We start from the raw sequence: 16,724 nt of genomic DNA, 5'->3' as shown, positions 1-16,724 counted from the left end.
GACTTTTGCACCTTCAGATCTCTTAAGTAAGCTTTTGAATCAGATCTGCTCTCTTCGTTTGCCCAGTCCGACCTTTGTTTCTGCAGCTTGCTGTGGCTAGATGTGAGGACCAGGCACATCTCAGACATTCTGACTGTTGTGAAATAAAACCTGTGATTGGAAGAAAGATCCTGTGAAGGTGGGACAGCCCTGTTCTAAGCCAGCTTTTCTTTCCACCTAGAGATGCCCATCTGGACTCACCTTCTAGAGAGAGATATGGATGCTCATGGGTGAACAAACTGGCACAAAAATTTTAGTTTGCATAAGAGGCATAAAAGACGCTAACTCTAAAAATTTGATCCTGCCTGCAGCCCTTTTTCCTCTTTTTCTTTTTGTCTAGCTATCCCAGATCCATACTATCTGTGCAGCAGTATCAATGTGGAACTACAGATTGGTAAACTTCTTTCTTCTCTTTCTCTCTTGGATGTCTTTCTTTCTCTCCTACCTTGCTTTGTCTGGGCAAAGTGCACCTATCATATTTGACCTCTTACTCAGTATTGGAGTTTTTTGCAGCAATTGGAATGTAAGGGTTGTTAACCAGCACGTTTGAGACTAAATAGAGGACTACTTGCCAGAGTAAAGATGACTATATAATAAAAGTGTAAGAGTTCTCTATCACCTAGACTGGTGTTTTTGAACAACCGGATGAGATTTTATTATCAACATCACCTTCCTTACCTGGGTCCTTTTAAACATCACCTTACTTTCATGGATCATGCCACAGAGTACTTGCCAGTACTGAGGAAAAATACTCTTTGAGTACGGCAGTCTTGTCCAAATCCTGGAAAACCGGGTCTCCCATTTTCCTCTGGAGAGGAAAGAAGACCATTTGCCCTGCTCTTCCTTTTATCATGGATATATCTGTAGAAGGTTTTCTTGTTGCCTTTGATGTCTGTGGCCATATTTAACTAATCCCGGGGTCCTACCTATCCTTGCTTCCACCCTCTGTGTCCTTCTTTTTTGCACTTGAGATCTTCCAGGACCTTGTTCATCTATCCAGGCCTCCCAGAGTTTTTGCCTGTCTTTCTGTTTTCAGGATTCATTACTCTTGAGCTTGGAGGAGGTAGTCCTTGAATATTACCTGCCTTTCTTATGCCTCTCTTCTTTCTAGGAGAAGAGAATTATCCCATGGTAGCCTACCAAGCAGATCCCTGAAGAGGCCAACATCTGATTTCCTGAGTGTCCCAGATTGAGAAGCAAGATGTGTTAGATTTCCCTTGCTTCTGAATGGTCAGGTGTTTCTTAAACGTGGGAAAAGCCATATATGGGGTTTGTGGCATGGTCTGGAAGTGGGCAAAGGTCTTCTGACCTTGGTGCCTCCAGGCCACAACCTCTAGTGGAGAGACAGGCTGGCAGCAGTGACTAGAGGAGCAGAGTGGGGCAAAATGGAGCAGAGCAGTGGTGGCAGTGCAAGGCATGCTGCTGTGGCTGTGGTTGTGTTGCAGCTCTTGGGAAAGGTTGGGAGTGTCTGTGCTGCTGTGGGCAGAGGGGGAGGGAGCCGGGCTTCTCCACAGGCTCGGGCACAGGTGAGTATCCAGTGGGAAGGCAAGTTCTGCCACGGGAACTAAGGCCAACATGTGGGAGTGAAGACTTGTGCAGTTTGGATCTGCGTGAGCCACTGTGGAGGCCTGTGGGCCTGCAGGAGGACTTCTTGGGGCTATGCCCTGGAAGAATGTCCTCTAGACTTTTACCTTTAACCTTTCCCATGGACTCCGGTTTTTCATTTCAATGTACATTGTTACATTATTATAGTGATATATAGTGATCATATAGTGATTGTTGAAAATCATTTACTGTGCGATGTTTGGTGGCAATTGGTGGTATATATGATGGTCATTTCAGTTGAAATTTTAGTTGCACAATGTTTAGCAGACTTCCTTTCCCAGTTTTCGTTTTCACCGTCGCGTGCCCCTGAACCCACTATTCCTGAGAAAGACAGGACTGGAGATGGAACCTGCTCAAGAGCACAGGCCAGCCACCAGGCCTCTGCCATCTGCCCTCCTTTTCCGTGCCCATGCCAGGAGGGCACTGGCCATGCCTCCCCGGATTCTACCCTAACCCACCTTGTGACAGCCCTCAACCCTGCTCCTGCTTTCCTGTTGTATTAGCAGTCCCCGATTTTTGTTGTAATTCATGTTTCAGAGATTCCCGATACAGGCCACCCTCAGAAGCCAGTCACCCCAGTTCTTTTAATTATTTAGGCAGGAGAGTCGGCACCCTCCGGACAGCCGGAGGAGCGACTCTGGTGCCCCACAGGAGACCCGTGCCTGGCCACACCATAAGGTCCTCACAGGCTGGTCCCCCCTAAAGCCTTTTCTTTTGGCTTTTGTGTTTGGGGAAGGGCACCGGGGGCAGGTGCCATCGCCAGTCCTTTTGATTTTCTCTTCTCTTTTGATCTATGGGTAAGTGAGGGGGAATGAATTGGCAGAGAGATGCCTGGGACTCGGGCCCTTAGAAGTGAGGGGAAATGAAAATTGCATTTACTTCTTGTTTAGTTATTCTCTGCAGTATGAACTCACCTGTTTATTTTAGTTCTCAAGTTTAGTTCAAGTCTATGAAGTATTGTGTTGTTTTTAGTTAAGACAAGGTTATTATTTTGACTATGATTGTTATACCTTTCATTTTCAATAAATCCAAAAAGGGGGAGTTGTGGGAGCTTGTCCTGGAGGGGATGGGCCATGAAGTGGCCACACATCAGACAATCAATGAGCAACAGGAAGCCTCGGGAGAAGAAAAACCACAATGGATGACACCCAGGGAACTTCTGGTGAGTTTATCATAGAGAGTAAAGGACTCTGGGACTGACTGGGAGTGGCCATGCAGATCAACAGCCGTTGATTGGCCAGATGGTTTCTGGAACTTTCTAGAACACGCTGGTTCCAGGCCTTCCCCAGCACTGCTCAGCTGCAGCTCTGCAGCTCTTTGGCTTTGAACCAGCGTGTTTAACTGGCTTCTCAGGTTCTGGGGCTGGCTTCATCCCAGCATTCAATTCCTGCTCTGCCCTGAGGCTGGCTATTATTTCAGGCTCCAAGGCGATTGGCAACTGATTCAGCTCCTTTTCTAGCTGCTTGGCAACACAGAGCTCTCTGAGTCAAACCTCCATGCATATGGATACTGGGCATGGTCCTGTACTGGGATTTTCAAAGTTTCTTCTACCAAAATTCATCTTTTCTCCACCAGTAACTGTGGATAGTGCTAGTTTTTCTCAGTCTCCGTCTCTCTTCAGGGCTGGACAAGCTTTCTATAGAAGCTTTTAGCAGGTCTGTCAGTAGAGAGCAGTTGACATCATTTTCTGCATGGGAGTCTATTACTTTTCTGCCAGAAGATAGCAGCCTTGACTGAAAATTTATTTCTCCTTTATTATGTCATGAGCAGTTACTGCTGGATCAAATGCCCATGTCACCTCAAGAATACCCTGCTCATTGTGCCAGTTAAAATGTAAGGCCCCTAAAACGTTGCTCAGTGAGACACTTTAAAAGGACTTCAACTTGTTCACGAACTCTGATGTAGAAAAGCAGGAGAATTACTGACAAGATGTTCTCAAAAGAGGTCGGAACAACACAAAAATCTTCCCTGGCAACTTGTGAAAATCAGAGAACTTTGGCAAAACATTTAGAGCAGGAATCAATCAACATAAAGCATTCCATCAAGCATTAACTTAGCGTATTCAACTTAACAAATTCCAAGCCTGTTAGATTTTAAGTTACTGAAAAATCTGCTAGAATGAAATTGGAAGAACAAAGAGGAAGAGAGAATGAGAGAAAATATATAGAAAAGAACCAACACATCTGCCATTCCTGGTTCCAATGGTGTTCAGCTAATAGAATTCTAAGAGGAGGTAGGGCAAAGACATGTGGTTGCCACATAGCCTGAGTTAAAATCCCTTCGGCTTTCCTGGGGCCTTCCCCCACATGGGGCTGCCACTCACGTGGCCATTTAGGAGCTGGGTTAGGGGTTCCAGACACAGGGGTGGGGCATTGCCTCCGCTGTGCCAGGGATCAGCGGGCACTGCTGGGCTGGGATACAGGCCTGGGAGTGTGGGGTGTACAGAGCAAAGCATCACCTCTCCACAGCGAGGCTTGATCTGCCCCTTTCCCCACATAAGCACCTGAAATGTTTGGAGCCAGCAATCTCTAGCCTCTCACAACAAGGTTTCTGGGCTCCGGTGCTTCTTGGCTCTCCAGACTCCAAAGACTTGTGGCTGGATATTAAGAAACCTGCACTTTTATTGCTTCCAAAAGAGGCAGCATGAGGGTTTCTTTTTCTTTCTAAGACCTTCCCTTCTTTCTATGTCCTCAGCCTGAGATAGTCCTTGTAACGCCTCTCCTCTCTCCCCTACTCCACAACAATGCAGGGGGACAACGGAAAAACCAATCTATGAGAGGCCAGAAATGTTAGAAATGTTGCAATGTAGTAAGGGAAAAAAAAAAAAAAGCAGCACTATACAACAATAAAAATAAAATTGTACAAAAGAGATAATGCCATAACTGACAAAGGTGAAGTGTCACATGGGGCCCCCGGAACAAGGAGAAGATGGTGAGGGCTTAAAGAATGATTCTGATGGTAGATGGGCGCTGCTGGTGCTGCCTGGAGCAGCTGTGGGCCTGCAGTGGCAGTTTCCTGCTCCCTCTCTGCAGCACTGGTGGTGGCAGGGGCGATGGTGATGGGTGTCTCTCCCTGCAGAGCTCTGTTTGGCACTGCCGCTACCATCAGTCTGCCACGCTGGGCGTGCGCCTGGGAATCGGATCTGCCGCTCCACTGCCTCTTCCTACCACCCTGCTGGGCTCCACTGGGCTTGGCTGGACTCCCTTTTGGCTTGGCTGAACTCACTTGGTATCAGTGTCACCAATCTGGGCTGCACTGTTCTGCTGGAGCGGAAAAACAGTCCCACGTGCCACCCTGGCCTTGATGGTTTCAGTTGTGTGTCAGAGCTGTCACTTCCGTGCCACTCATCTCAACCCCGTGGCCTAAAAAATACTGTGGAAGGACAGAACTGGGAGGGAAATGGTGGTGGTGCTTTGGTCCCAGGGCCTCTCTGCTAGAGGGAGCCAGAAAGAAAGATCCCTCTTGCATTTGTGGTCATGGCATTTCCCTGCTGAAATCACACCCATGGCTGTGATGTAAAATGAATAAACAGTGCTGAAAGATCCATGACCTGGTCTCTGTAGCTAGGAGAAACCTCTAAATGCAATTGAAGTAGTGCTTCTCCTTGTTTGCTGCTTTCCTGAACTGAGCAAGGTCCAACTGGAAGAAGCCTTCTGGTTTTTGCTCAGAAGCATTAGTGGCCAAAGAGCACTGATGTGGTTCCTCACATCCCGCTCCCTTCTCAGTGCTCAACTTCTCTGGGTGGGCTATAGGGGATTAGTGTGTTCTTGGAGTTACTCTTAGATGCCTTGAGCAGTAGCTTATGGACTAGGAGGGCTTTTTGTCTTGCTTTGTAGCAGAGGAGAGCTTTGCAGGCTTTTTTTGGCCTGAGCTGTAGGGAAGATCTGGTTCCCTGCACTCTGTGAGTTCACAAACCAGCCCAGGGTGGCTGCTATTGTGATGTCAGGGGCCGCATCCCAGCGTTGCCAAGGCAAAGTTGCTGTGCCCAGGCCCGGCAGGGCTCAGTGAGCAGAGCAGCTCTGTGGCACGCTGACTGCAGGCGGAACCTGCTGATCGCCGAGGTCTCTGCCAGCAGGACTCGCAGGATTTTTGGTTTTTCCCCGCAGGCGTTGTCTGGTGCAGACTTGGGCAGCACTGCTCAGGCCATGGAGAGAGTGTGTGCTGCAGTTTGCACGGCTTTCTCCGTGGCCTATTCTGGGTACTTTTTCACCCAGCTGGCACGTAAGTGGACGGTTTTGTGCAGTGTGGCATATGGACACCAAAATGCCACCAAGAGGCCTTGAGTTGGGTAAAGCTGCTGTCAGCAGCTGCAGCTAAGAAAGTGGTGTCTTTAGCCAGAGGGGCCTGGGCAGCATTTGTAATGTAGCCTGCAGGGGCTCCGCTCCTCCCGTGGCATAGCCTGTGCCCATGGGGTCTGGAATCTCCTCAGTTTGCTGGCTCAAACCAGACAACTTGCAAGATAGGAGGACTGGGAGAGCTTGGCAGGAGTCCTTGGAAAAGCTGTGCACTGCTCTCCAGCACTGAGGGAAAGTCCCTCAGTTCAAGTCTTCTTGTCTGCATTCCCTCATCCCAGCATGTGCCTGTGGAACTTGACACTTCCTGAGTGCTAAAAGAGCCATTCCTTCTCGGATGAAATCACAGGATCAGCTTGGAAAAGGCCTCTGAGATGGACATTTCAGAGCAGTTCTTGTATGCTCCTGAACCCAGGAGCTGTTCCTGCGCTGTGTCCCCACGGAACTGCCACCATGGCTAAAGGGGACTTGGGTGAAGCTTTGTTGGGGAAGGGTTTTCAGTAAGCTCATGGCAATTGCTGCATGCAATCTATTCAGAAAACTGAAATCCAGGGAAGAGAGGAGCTGTAGCTCCTGCTGGTTGCGGTGGGGCAGAAGCTGGAATGCCTGTTGCAGAACCACTGGGACTTTCTCAGTCTCGAGTTTCTATGGGTTGAGAGGCCAAAGAGGACAAAGGGTAGACACGAGGCAGTAGTTAGTGCTGTTGCCTTGCTGTGTGACACAAGGGTTGCTGCTGGAGTGATGGAGTGAAAGCAGAATGCTCTGTCTTTGGTTGCTGACTATTTGGTGGGCTTGCCCAGCACAGGCAGTTTCCTTACAGCATCTGCTTCTTTTTCCCTTTTGTCTTGCAGGTCACATCACCCGTGCCTGGAGAGAATCCGCTCCTTGGGTGAGTGGGAAAGGAGCCTTTGGTGTGGGTAGCATTTGACAATTGTGGAGCAAGCTGTGAGCTGGGCCTGGTGCAGTCCAGTGCCAGCCTGGTTGGATGAATGAAAGAACAGTCCAGGCCCTTTGCAGCAGCAGCAGCAGCAGAAGCAGCAGCAGCAGTAGAATCTGCAGGAGGAGTTGGATCCCAGGCTGTTTTCTCCAGTTCCTTTTCAGAGCTTTTAAGCAGCTGAAAGTGGGGTTGTTTGGTTCTTGAAGCCATGATGGAATTTCTCCTGTACAAGAGACTACAGTCCCATCTAACTGGCCCATTTGACTTGAGTTTGAACAATTAGAATGCCATTTCTCTGCAGAAGATTTCTCCTTAGTGTATCTGGCTCTAGAGCTGAATAGAGAGGTTCCCTGTCCCTGACACTGCTGTCTATCTGCAGAGCCCAAAACAGACCTCTGAGCCTCCTCTGGATGCATGTCTTCCTGAAGAAGAGGCCAAATGGGAGGAAGATTCCCACCAAAATGCACCTGCTGCCACTGCAGGGCCTGAGCATCCAGCATCAGTAAGTGGCAGCTCTGGCTAGTCCTGTGGCTGGAGCAAAGCAGAGTTGCAAGTTTCTGAGCAGACAGCACCTGCCCTGCCTGGCTGAAGATGCTGAGGACTGGAATCTTTCCAGCTCCCCCAGAGCACTTCCCCCAGCCTGTGAGGCCTGGAGAAGGGGTGTGGAACTGGGACGATTAGGCATCACTTCTCTACTGTTCTGACAGGGGCTGGGAATTTTTCTCAGCAAGAGACAAGGGGTAGCAATAGGATGTCTTTGGATGCTCCTGGGGTACAAGTGAGGCCCTCTGTGCCCAGGGGCTGTGCAGGCTCCTTGTCCCCAGTGAAGAGAGTAGTGCAAAGGTGCAGTTCACAGACTTGCAGGATATGAGGAGACACTGTCCCCAGAAGGGACCTGGCCCTCCGCACAGAACAGCCAAAGTCAGCAGCTAAAGGAACAGCTGAGATGCAGCGGGGCCTGTAGCTGAAGAGACGTAAGGCTCTGAATGACAGGTTCTTTCCTGACCCTGCTGCTGCTGTCTGCGCACAGAGCACAAGGGCAGCGCCAGCACCTGCTCCGGCTGCCTCTGCACCCGAGGAAGAGGCTGAAGAGGAGGAAGGTGCCAATGAACTTGCCCCTTCTGTCAGCCCGCGGCCTGAGCAGCCAGCATCAGTAAGTGCCTGTTTGGGTTAGCAGTGTCTTTGGTGACATTCTGTCCCTCATGTAAAAGCAGGCTTTGGGTTCGGGGCCTTGAGCTGGAGAAGTGGGCTGCAAAAGCTGAGAGGTGAAGAGCCCTGGATGTGGCCAGCAGCATCTTCCTCAGGGCTTGCATTTGAAATGAGATCAGAGGGGCATCTCTGCCAGGCACATTTGTGACCCAAATTAATTTCTTGTCCCAGAGCTCCAGCTCCTCTGTCGTGGCACCTGCACAAGCTGCAGCTGAAGAAGCCTCCAGTGCCCAAGCTGGAAACTCAAGCAGGAGCAGCTCGTGCACCTGGAGCACGACTAGTTCCTCTGGCAGTAGGGAGCTGCTGGGAGAGAAGACAGAGGACAAGTGCCTGGCCATGCTGAGTACGTCCTTTGTGACCCTTGTGTGCCGCAGCAGTGCCTGGTGTGTGCGTGCGTGTGTCAGCAAGAGCTGTCCCAGCTCCTGTTCCTCCTCAGCTGAGTGCCAGCTCCTGAGGCCTCCCCACAGGAGCTGTTGCTGTGCTCTGAGGTGGGGAGGGATCTCTGGGCTGCTGCTCCTGCCTCGGAGGGCAGCTGGGCCTGGTTTGGCCTTGCCTGAGCTTCCCTCTAGGCAAAAGGCAGAGCAGAGATTGTTTCTGGCTGAGCAGGAGGCTGTGACTGAGCACATGAGGAGGCCTCCAGGAGCTCCTGTGGGGCCCAGCTCCTGTGGGGCAAGGCCAAGGTCATCTTCAGAGCTCAGCCTGTCCTAAAAGCTGAGGGACCTCATTCCCAAGGCCCATCACAGTAGGGTAGAACATCAGCTGCTGCTCTTGAGCGGCAGAAGGGCATTGTTTAGGCAAAGTCCTGCTTCAAGCTGGAGTTCTTAGCTCTGCTGGAGGCACTTTGCAATATTCTTCCTGTTCTGGAAAGGGCAGCTGTTGATAAAAATGGATTCCAGAACCCAACATGCCTTGCATGTTTGCAAGGATTAAATCTTTTGTTGAATGTCCCAGAGTGTTCATTGCCCAAACAGAAAGGTTGTGTTTGTCCTGCTGCCCTTAATGTCTGTAGGCAACAATCACTTCTCTTGCTTACACTTTTCTGATCCCTGTCTCCTCTGACTGTTTCTTGATGTGCTTAGATTTTAGTTTAGACTTCTAGTTTTGGACAGGCCATCTGTGCTGCAGGGCTGCTTGTCCTGCTGCTGTTGTTTTTTAGGTGGTGGCGGTGTGGTGGTGGTGTTGTTTCCTGAGGGAGTGAGTTGAAAGGACGCAGTGTCCCAGAGAGTGGGGCTGCCTTTCTGATCTGCTGCAGGGTGGGATCTCTTTTGAAGGGAGCATCTTTCCTTGGGATTTTTACAGAGATGCTGGTGAGCGAGGGAGATCCTGAGGCAAAATACACAGAACTGGAAACAATTGGCAGAGGGTGAGTGCAGCCACAGTTCTTTCCATTTACTGTTTGTCCCTGGACTTTTTTCCTCTTGTACTGTGGATTCCTGCACTTGCAGGGACTAAAGGACTTCTTCTTTCTCTGCGGCCGTTTTGTTTCTAGGGGTTTTGGCACGGTGTGCATGGCAGTGGAGACTGCCACAGGAGAAGAGGTAAGCGTCAAGCAGCGCCACAGCTTCTGCAGAACTGTTTTAGGACAGCATTTGATCTGTCATGTCTGGAAGAGTTTGCTTTCTTGCTGTGAAAGGGAGAATGCCAGTGGAATGATCAAGCCCCCTAGAGGTTGTCCAGCAGTTTTGCTCCATGTTTTCTGGCAGAAATTGACTTTCTGCTTGCAAGAGGTGTGTGAATGAAAATGGGGATGATCAAGTAAAGCCATGGGGGAAGTCTGCGGGATCGGTGAGTGGTGTTAGAGCTTTGAGGTGGACAGCATAGACCATGTTTCTGCCAGGTTTCCAAGGCAAAGGCTATCTGGCTCTTTGTCCTGGGAGGTGCCCAAGCAAGCGGTCTGATGTCCAGCCACAAGGAAGCTTGGCCCAGCCCAGCTCTGTCACCCCATCAGCACTGTCTCTGTGTTCCCCTGGTGGTTCTGTGCCACCAACTTTGGTTCATGTTTTCCATGTTGTTTTAGGTGGCCATAAAGAAAATTAGTCTTCTGGAAGAGAGCAACAGCGAGGTGTGCCTGAATGAAATCCAGATCATGCGTGGCAATAAGAATGCCAATCTTGTGACCTTTGTAGACAGGTGAGTGGTTCTGCTGTTCTGCCATGAAAGGTCATTCACATCCTGCAAGCCAGAAGTTCAACCACTCCTTTGGCGGCTGGCAGAGGATGGAGCTGTTAATTCCTATTTCTGGGCTGATCTACAGCGTCCTGGGAGGAGATTGCATTGGGGCTGCGTTCATCTTTGCTGGCGTACCTAGTTTGAAGTGTGCTTTCAAAGACCAGCCTTGGCCCTGTCTCACTGGGCCAACAGCCTCAAAGTTCCTGTCCTCTCTCCACGTGGTTTCATTTGTTTTGGCAATTGATTTTTTCCCATGGGTCTCCAGTGCTGACAAAGCACTGTAGATTGTATTTCCCTTGGCCTGTTGCATTGGTGTGGATACCAAGCAGCCTTTAGACTACATAGAGTTCAAGCCCTGTAGGGCATTGTGAATGACTATTCCTCCTGTCTTCCTCTGAGAGAGACACAGGAGCAAGAATCCATCAGGTCATGTAAGTGCACACCTTCATCTCCAGGCTGTTGTTTCCTCCTTTCAGCTACCTGGTGGATGAGGAACTCTGGCTGGTGATGGAATACATGGACGGAGGTTCTTTACACGATGTCATTAGGGAGACTCATATGGCAGAAGGAGAGATAGCAGCTGTCTCTCGGGAGGTAAGGGATGGCGCTTGTTTCTTCCCATGGCTTGGTCGGGACCGCCCTTCCAAATGGGTGATAAGGAGAGGAGAGATTTCCCCTTCCAAGCTTCCTTTCTGCCTTTCTCTTACACCTGGCAGTAGCAAGAGCAGATGAAGTGCCTGCCAATGTGCCTGCCCTTCTTCTAGTGTGTTTGTGTTTGCCTCTCTAAAGCCTTGCCTGGAGCCTGTGTGTGCTGCATTCCTTCCCCACAAGAGCAAAGTGGCTGGTGGCACCATGTTGAGCAAGTGGCAAAGACAAAGAGATCCTCACAGGACTCTCACAGAGCTCAGCCTCAAAGGAGAGCCTTGCACCCCAAGTGGTGTTTGCAAAAGCAGACACTGTTGTCTGGCTGCAGAGAGTACAGGCACTGCAGCAGTGCACCTTGAGTCTGTGTTTGCAGGGCACTGGCCAGAGCAACAATTGCCCTTTCCCTTTCAAAAGCAAACAACCACGCCCTTAGAAAAGCTCTGCTGTCCTCGTGTTGGAGCAGCCAGCTCTGCTGCCTTTGCCAGCAGCCTGGCCTGCCGTGGCTCACCAACCCCCAGGAAGTCAGTCTTGCAGGTGTGCCACTGCCCTGCTTGTGGCACGAAATCCACTCAGGCTCGTGTTCCTTTTTCCTCTCTCAGTGCCTGCAAGGCCTGGATTTCCTTCACTCCAAGCAAGTGATCCACCGAGACATAAAAGCCACAACATTCTCCTGGGCTTGGACGGCTCTGTCAAGTTGGGTGGGTGTTGCTGGCCAGGCTCAGCCGTGGCGGGCTGCGGTGTGGGGCTGCCTTTGGGTGCTGCCGCTTCCCTGGTGCCTGTGGCAGTGCAGGCTGCCCTGCTGCGAGCGCAGAGCACAGCCACAAGGTGCAGGGAGCTGTAGCTGGGCAGAAGGGGTCAGGAGCGCCTTTGGCTTGTGTGTGTCCCTTCCCCAGCAAGGCAGCAGCAGTCTAATAGCTTCAGGGGACTAAAAGCCACTGCCTGAAGTCCGGGGCTTTTGCAAAGTGGCCAATTGCGTATTTCCTCAGCTGCAGGCTCGAGGAATAGCAGCATGCCCCTGGTACAGCTGGATTCCACACTGCCTTCTTAGACATTGATTCAGTGGGGAATTCTTTTCTTTGCTTTCCTTTTTCAAGCTGGCTTGATGTGAGTGTTTTTTCTCCTCAGCTGATTTTGGCCTTGCTGCTCAGCTCACCGCTGAGCAGAGCAAACGGAGTTCAGCTGTTGGGACTACTCACTGGATGGCGCCAGAAATTTTCACAGGGAAGCCCTACGGCCCCAAAGTGGACATCTGGTCCTTTGGCATTGTGGGGATCGAGATGGTGGAAGGAGCACCTCCTTACCTGATGAACACCTCTCGCACGGTACGCTGCAACTACCCTCAGATGCTCCTGTCACTCTGACTAAATCTACTCCCATTCTGCTGCCTGGGAAGCTTGCTAACACCTGACAATGATTGGTGCCAGGCTGCATAGTCTCTTATGCTTCTTGCCCAGATTATCCCCTTGGCATTTCATCATGAATAGCACAAGAAAATCACTATGCCTTTTCCTTGGTGGAAGCTTTGCCTAAGAGAGCAGTGAGCAGCTTTACCTAAAGGAGCAGTGAGCTGCATTTTATGGGAGGAATCCTTGGAAATAGTACAGTTAGATTAAAGTCTGTCTTCCACCTCACCTGTAGAGCTGGTGTCAGTGCTGAGAGAAGCAAAGTGTGCTGCTGCTGATGGAGTTGCTCCTAATTCCATCAGCCAATGAAATCAGGGGTCAAGGCAAGAGCCTTTGCATGTTGGACTGGCTACGGCTGCCTCTGGCTTTGGGTTCTTTTAGTAGGGGTAGGAAAGGTATCTCCCTCCCTCTGGCAGGGAGTAAAGAGCCACTGGGGAGTGGAGCTTGTCCAGTGGGGTCTGTGTGAGCAGTTTGGCGTGTGAAGGAGACAGGTGGAGCGTGGCATTTCCTTCTTCTCCAGGTTCAGCAGCTGATAAGCACCAGGGGCACCCCGAAGCTGCAGAAGCCCAGGCAACAGTCGGCTTGGCTGCGAGACTTTCTCTGCTGCTGCCTGGAGACAGACGAGGACAGGCGCTGGTCTGCCCAGGAACTTCAGCAGGTAAAAGGCAAAGCGGCTGCCGGGTGCGCCGGCCGCCCGCTGCCAGGGGCTCCTCGTCTGCTCAAGTCCAAGGCGGCAGATGGGCCCTGCTGCTGAGAATCTCCAGTCTGGGGGCTTTTCAAAGGAAAACAGAGGAGAACCCTGGCCTGGTATGGGTTGGAAGGAGCCTTTCCAGGTCGCCTAGACCAAATCTCATTCAGCTGAAGCCATCTGGGTTAATGGATTTGTGGGATTGGGAGCCTTGTTTGGCTCATGTAGCATGGTCCTGGATGTGGAGACAGAGGTGCACAGAATGCCCTCCTTTGTGTATCTTTCTGCTTGCCAGAGAAAGCCAGTTTCAGCCTGTGAGGTCAGTAGAAATTAATTTCTTCTTTTTCTCTTTGGGCAGCATCCTTTTGTAACCTCAGCCAAGCCGACCTCCAGCCTGACGCCTCTGATCATGGCGACGCAGCAGTTTATGGCCGACAGGAGATACTAGCCCTGCAAGAGGCCATTGGTGTTTTTTGTAGTTTCTAGTTGATAGCTCGTAGTTTCTAGTTTGTTTAGACTGATAGTGTAAATAAATACGGTAATACATAAAACCTTCACTGTGCTGGAAGCCTCCCTTTGTTCTCATGCTGTGCATAAGCTCTAAATTTGCTTCTGAATGGTCAGGTGTTTCTTAAATGTGGGAAAAGCCATCTTTGAGGTTTGTGGCATGGTCTGGAAGTGGGCAAAGGTCTTCTGACCTTGGTGCCTCCAGGCCACAACCTCTAGTGGAGAGACAGGCTGGCAGCAGTGACTAGAGGAGCAGAGTGGGGCAAAATGGAGCAGAGCAGTGGTGGCAATGCAGGGCATGCTGCTGTGGCTGTGGTTGTGTTGCAGCTCTTGGGAAAGGTTGGGAGTGTCTGTGCTGCTGTGGGCAGATGGGGAGGGAGCCGGGCTTCTCCACAGGCTCGGGCACAGGTGAGCGTCCCGTGGGAAGGCAAGTTCTGCCACGGGAACTAAGGCCAACATGTGGGAGTGAAGACTTGTGCAGTTTGGAGCTGCGTGAGCCACTGTGGAGGCCTGTGGGCCTGCTGGAGGACTTCTTGGGGCAATGTCCTTTAGATTTTAACCTTTCCCTTATCTTGTCCCCTAGACTTTAAACTCTCCCATGGACTCTGGTTTTTTGTTTCAATGTACGTTTGATACATTATTAGTATATAATATATAGATATAGTATAGCTATCTATATATATAGATACATAGTCATCATATAGTGATGATTCAAAATCATTTACTGTGCGATGTTTTGTGGCAATTGACAGTATATTTGATGATCATTTAAATTTAAATTTTAGTTGCACAATATTTAACAGACTTCCTTTTCCAGTTTTCGTATTCATCCACCACGTCCCTGTACCCACTATCCTTGAGAAGGACAGGACTGGAGATGGAACCTGCTCAAGAGCACAGGCCAGCCACCAGCCATCTGCCATCTGCCCTCCTTTTCCGTGCCCTTGCCAGGAGGGCACTGGCCATGCCTCCCCAGATTCTACCCTAACCCACTTTGTGACAGGCCTCAACCCTGCTCCTGCTTTCCTGTTGTATTAGCAGTACCCGATTGTGGAGTTGTGTTTTTATACTTTATTGTATTTTCATTGTATTTCGATTTTAAAATGGTTTATCCCCTTGTACCCCTCTGTGCCCCTTTGGTTTATCCCTAGTTTTCCCATCCCTCCTCAAGTGTCCATCACCCTGTAAGTACAGAGACATTCCCCTGTCTCCTCCCAGATGCCTTGTCCGTCACTCGGTGTGCCTTCCCTTACATCTTGAAGCTTCCATCCAGAGCGTCAGGTGGTTGGGTGAGGGCCTGGGGCCCCTTCCCCTTTCCTCCCTCATTGGATACCCTCATTGTCAGTTTGTACAAGAGTCACTCCTTACTGTTTTCTCATTGGCAAGTCAGTTCTCCTCCTTCTCTCTATTTAATTGGTGGTTTGCACCTCTCTGGTGCTCTTGTCAGCAGGTTGTGATCAGGTGCAGTTGGGCTCTTTGCCGCCTCCATAAAGCTTTGGAGTTCTACCCCTGACAAGAAACTCTTTCTTATTCGCCAGTGGGATCAGCTACGCCTTGGGAGCAATGGAGGCACTCCCAAAAGCCCATCCAGGTCCAGCAGGGAGTGCTTCTTGCTGCCCTACTCGCCCCTTGGAGAGCTAGCTGGGGCTGAGTGGACTGGAGATCAGTGGTTGGGGGCGAGGACGCGGCAGATGGTGGCAGCGGCGATGGTGATGGGTGTCTCTCCCTGCAGAGCTCTGTTTGGCACTGCCGCTACCATCAGTCTGCCACGCTGGGTGTGCACGTGGGAATCGGATCTGCCGCTCCACTGCCTCTTCCTACCACCCTGCTGGGCTCCACTGGGCTTGGCTGGACTCCCTTTTGGCTTGGCTGAACTCACTTGGTATCAGTGTCACCACTCTGGACTGCACTGTTCTGCTGGAGCGGAAAAACAGTCCCACGTGCCACCCTGGCCCTGATGGTTTCAGTTGTGTGTCAGAGCTGTCACTTCCGTGCCACTCATCTCAACCCCGTGGCCTAAAAACTACTGTGGAAGGACAGAACTGGCAGGGAAATGGTGGTGGTGCTTTGGTCCCAAGGCCTCTCTGCTAGAGGGAGCCAGAAAGAAGGATCCCCCTTGCATTTGTGGTCATGGCATTTCCCTGCTGAAATCACACCCACGGCTGTGATGTAAAATGAATAAACAGTGCTGAAAGATCCATGACCTGGTCTCTGTAGCTAGGAGAAACCTCTAAATGTAATTGAAGTAGTGCTTCTCCTTGTTTTCTGCTTTCCTGAACTGAGCAAGGTCCAACTGGAAGAAGCCTTCTGGTTTTTGCTCAGAAGCATTAGTGGCCAAAGAGCACTGATGTGGTTCCTCACATCCCGCTCCCTTCTCAGTGCTCAATTTCTCCGGGTGGGCTGTAGGGGATTAGTGTGTTCTTGGAGTTACTCTTAGATGCCTTGAGCAGTAGCTTATGGACTAGGAGGGCTTTTTGTCTTGCTTTGTAGCAGAGGAGAGCTTTGCAGGCTTTTTTTGGCCTGAGCTGTAGGGAAGATCTGGTTCTCTGCACTCTGTGAGTTCACAAACCAGCCCAGGGTGGCTGCTATTGTGATGTCAGGGGCCGCATCCCAGCGTTGCCAAGGCAAAGTTGCTGTGCCCAGGCCCGGCAGGGCTCAGTGAGCAGAGCAGCTCAGTGGCACGCTGACTGCAGGCGGAACCTGCTGATCGCCGAGGTCTCTGCCAGCAGGACTCGCAGGATTTTTGGTTTTTCCCCGCAGGCGTTGTCTGGTGCAGACTTGGGCAGCGCTGCTCAGGCCATGGAGAGAGTGTGTGCTGCAGTTTGCACGGCTTTCTCCGTGGCCTATTCTGGGTACTTTTTCACCCAGCTGGCACGTAAGTGGACGGTTTTGTGCAGTGTGGCATATGGACACCAAAATGCCACCAAGAGGCCTTGAGTTGGGTAAAGCTGCTGTCAGCAGCTGCAGCTAAGAAGGGGGTGTCTCTAGCCAGAGGGGCCTGGGCAGCATTTGTAATGTAGCCTGCAGGGGCTCCGCTCCTCCCGTGGCATAGCCTGTGCCCATGGGGTCTGGAATCTCCTCAGTTTGCTGGCTCAAGCCAGACAACTTCCAAGATAGGAGGACTGGGAGAGCTTGGCAGAAGTCCTTGGAAAAGCTGTGCACTGCTCTCCAGCACTGAGGGAAAGTCCCTCAGTTCAAGTCTTCTTGTCTGCATTCCCTCATCCCAGCAT

General features: G+C 50.9%; 1 pseudogene; it reads left to right on the top strand.

Moving 5' to 3' along the window:
- Positions 1–5,789: 5,789 nt before the first annotated feature.
- On the top strand, positions 5,790–13,435 carry LOC140681822 (serine/threonine-protein kinase PAK 3-like; annotated as a pseudogene).
- Positions 13,436–16,724: the final 3,289 nt, after the last annotated feature.

Source organism: Taeniopygia guttata, chromosome Z (genome assembly GCF_048771995.1).
Source record: "Taeniopygia guttata chromosome Z, bTaeGut7.mat, whole genome shotgun sequence".
Classification (NCBI taxonomy): Eukaryota; Metazoa; Chordata; class Aves; order Passeriformes; family Estrildidae; genus Taeniopygia; species Taeniopygia guttata.
Note: the sequence above shows the minus strand (reverse complement) of the source record. Positions and strands in the feature narration are given on the sequence as shown.